Raw genomic sequence first — 3,978 nt, 5'->3', positions numbered from 1 at the left:
GTCATCTGCCTGCCTACTGTGTCTCAAAGGCAGACTTCAGAAATCACATTACAGAAAACCCACAAATTCTCCACAGTGAGAGAGGGCACCACTCTTACATCTCTGCTTTTTGGGTTTGATGCTGTTACATGAAAAACAGGTCTCCGGTGACCAGCTATAGGACACGGGGACATGACACTGACATTCTCTTCTCAGCTTTATTAGAATCTTCACCTGAAATCTAAGCCAAGATATTCAGCACAGCAACAATAGCATCTTACCTTCAAGGCTTTAGTAAATTCAAAGGTGCCAGACACTTGCAGGGGCATCTGTAAGCATTTTACAAATGCCTTCACGTGAATTTCACCTCAGAGCTCACCTACTGCCCTCCAAACCCAGGACACTCTCATGAGCAGTTACTTGGGAAAGCTGAGTGAGTAAGCATCTAAAGAGACCTCAACAAATTCAGCACTTGCAACAAGTTGACACTGCCCCTTGCCCTTCCTGCAGTTCTGTTCTGGAGCCGCTTTTGACACAGCCTGACACACCCCAAGTGGGAAAGCCTGCTTCCGTAGAAGAAGGAAGTATTACATCTATTACGTAGAGGATGTGAAGAGATTCTAAGTAATGCAAATTGGATAGGAATAGGAATTTGGAACACAGATGGATCCATGAACTGAAGTGACCCCAACAGTACTTGAAGTTTAATACTGAGCAAAAATTTTTCCCCATAGTTAAGGTAAGTCCATAATAGATATCCAGAGACCACCCAAGACAGGAAAAGACACTTTCTCCACACCTTGTTTGTTAAGACACTTTCTCCACACCTTGTTTCTTAATAGGAGCATAAACACACAAAACAATAGGGCCAGTCTTACATGCCCACTTGGTGATAATTTAAAACACCAGCCTAGTAAAAGTACAGAGAAGCTAAAAAAAGTGTATTGGAAGAAGAAACACATCTTTTAAGAGTATTTATTATTCTGTCTTTGTCATGTTACATTCCCATGCTCTCAAAATATACATTTGTCTTCTATGAGACTCTTAGCTATGGGAATTTAGTAGACTCTATAGTAAAAGGAATCAAACTCTAAACAGATCATGTTGAGTCTTAGCAAACTTCAAGAATGAAGTCATATGTTATCTATATCCAGTAAGCCTCATTCCTGAGCAGAGAATGGTTTTAGCATATAAACTGATTAAGAAGGTGCAAATGGACATTTCCTGTCCTTTTCCACGGGAACCCTCTGGCAGAGAAAAGTTGTTGCTCGGTTACAGTTCCCCCCACTCACCATCTCAAAGGATGAGAGAATTACTGGTCTCCAAATCTGACCTCCTCAGCCTCCCGTGAGCTGGCTGAAAATGAGTGTGTGGCCTCCAAAAACACACTTTAACTTTGCAACTCTTCAGAAGTAAACCATCGCTGCCTTTGATGACATGGGTATGGTCAATGCTGACTGAAAATCCACCTATTTCCAGACACCTACACCTTGTAACAGTTTATGCCAGATTCAAAGAGAACTTACCCAGACTTCTTTGTCTTCTGGCTTTTTCCCAAGTGTTTTCCTCTTCATCCAGTTCCTCCAGCATACAGTGAGTGCATTTCCCTCTCAAAGGGATCTGGCAGATGGATAACAGTTTTCTCCAGCAGTCCCAGAGCAGTTCGGAAGGAACATGCACCAGTCCTCCCAGCACAGCAGAACAAGGCTGACATCAAACTGTACAGTCTCTTCTATCAGGTTAGTTATTCACAGGCAGCTGTGGAGGGAAGAAAAAAATAACACTTCCACTTAGAAAGTCATGACTTGGACCAACCTGGAGATGACAGTCAATGTTTATTAATACTTTTGGCTAGGCAACCACCTTTTCTTGTGTCTTTTATCTCCCAAGCATCTTTTTTGCCCAATTTAATCAAGGGCCTGCAGTCATGCCCACAGGAGGAATGCCTTATTTGTTTAAACAACAAAACACAAGGATTTGTTTCTGAGCTGAGCAGCAGCAGACTCTGCTGTGTACAAGCTTCCTTGGACCTCTGCACCATGTCTCTACTTAGGCTGAAAGATGTGCCAAGAAAAGCTTATTTTTGTGTCCTAGCCACATAGGTAAGGCAAAACAAGCTCATGAAGCCAGCAAGAGCACACACCAGAATATTCTGGCCCAAGAACAACCTTTTAAGTTTTTCTAATTGCTTTTCTATTGAAAATTTTCTATTCCACTATTGAAAGTAACTTAGACCTGAATTTCATATTACTTCACGACCTTTTTCATGAAAAGTCATTTGCTCCTCTACATATGTACCTGTATTTTAAAGAAATAATTAATAAGTAGGTAGCTTACCAAACTGTCCTATGAAATCTAAAAGCCATCGAGTCAAGACGTAGCCAAAGAGCCGCAAAAGCAGAGCTTCTCCACATGGAAGGATGAGCTAGGATCACAGGGTGACCCCTTCAAGTGCTCCCACCGACGAGGGCACCCACAACATCATTCAGGCAAAGACAACACCTAGCCTGAGCTTACTAGAGCTCCTGGAATTGGTGCCAAGTGAGTGTAGCCAGGGCAATTAAAGGCCTATCTGTGCCCTCAAGTGATTGAGAGCCCTGAAAAGCACGAGGTCTCAAGTTTCTGTTTCAAAAGATGTCTGAAACTTATCACAATCTTGGTGCGTGCACAGACAACCTGAAGAGATGAGCATGACTAGAGCGGTTCGGTGACTGAGTCTAGGACAGCAGTAAGGGGAGCAAATATCTTGTGATTTTACCTGTGGTTTGGCAACTTTGCATCTGCTTTATTCTAATGAAAGTAACTGTTGCCCATGGAGTGTCAAAGATGCATCCTTTATACCTCTAGAGCCTCTGGGAGTTCTTTTTCCAGGCTACGAGTTTAACCTGAAAGAACTTTCCCCTTTATTCTCTCTGTTTCTCTTTCCTGTTGTTGGTTTGGGTTTTTTCCCCACTGTGTTTTATCTAGTTGCTATACCACCAAGCAAGCCAAAAGTTTAAGGCAAGAAAGGCTTTCTGTGGAAATCCACCTTTTGGAGATGCCTTTGTCCAGTTCCAGTCAATCCAACCCACCTTTATCCTGTGCATCATAACACATCTCTATATCACAGATACGATTTTTTATTCTTTGCCATTGCACCCTCAGAACTGAACTTATTTTCTCCGAGTAGTCTCAAAACTCTCATCAACTGCAGCCTAAAAGCAACAACCCCTTGTACGTCCAATGTGTGTTGATGGCCTCAGAGTTATGATGCTGCAGTTAAACATAGGATATTGGGAAAAATTTCTTCACTGAAAGGGTGGTCAAGCATTGGAACAGGCTGCCTAAGGTCGTGGTGGAATCACTGTCCTTGGAAGTGTTCAAAAAACATGTAGATGTGGCACTTAAGGACATGATTTAGTGGCGGACTTGGCAGTGCTGGGTCAGTCAGTGGTTGAACTTGATGATCTTAGAGGTCTTTTCTAACCTAAGTGAGTCTATGATTCTACAAACGGAGTCCCTCAAGAAACCATCCTTGCCACAGCGTGTCTGCACGTGGCTCCAGTGAGTGTCCCACCACTCCTTCACTCCGTTTCACACCCGACATCCAGCCTCAGGCAGGAACTCTGCCAGGACAGGAGGAGGAAATCCTTCAGCCATGGTCGCTACCGAGTGGCCTGTCTCCTTGGCTGTGTGCTCAAACACTGGTCGGTGTTGAAGCAGACTCAGAGCTGTTTGAAACTTTCCCTAAAGTTAACGTTTAACTTGTAAGTGGTATTTCTGGTACCGTTGCCCCAGTTCTCACTTCCCGAAGGGTTGATAGGGCAGCATTTCAGGCACGGCTCCCGGAGGGCAACTACCGGCTCCCCGGCCGCCTCCGCCAGCGGCTCCTTCCCGCCGCTGCTCCCACCGCCCGCTCCAGCCGCACGGTGGCCCCGGGCCGGCGGCGGCCGCCACCGGGAGCACACACTTGTGCGGGCTGGCAGGCAGCGCCGGGGCCGGGGCCGGGCACCGCCGCGG

This window comes from Falco cherrug, chromosome 13 (assembly GCF_023634085.1).
Source record: "Falco cherrug isolate bFalChe1 chromosome 13, bFalChe1.pri, whole genome shotgun sequence".
Taxonomy (NCBI): Eukaryota; Metazoa; Chordata; class Aves; order Falconiformes; family Falconidae; genus Falco; species Falco cherrug.
The sequence above is the reverse complement of the archived record's forward strand: the minus strand, read 5'-3'. Positions refer to the sequence as shown.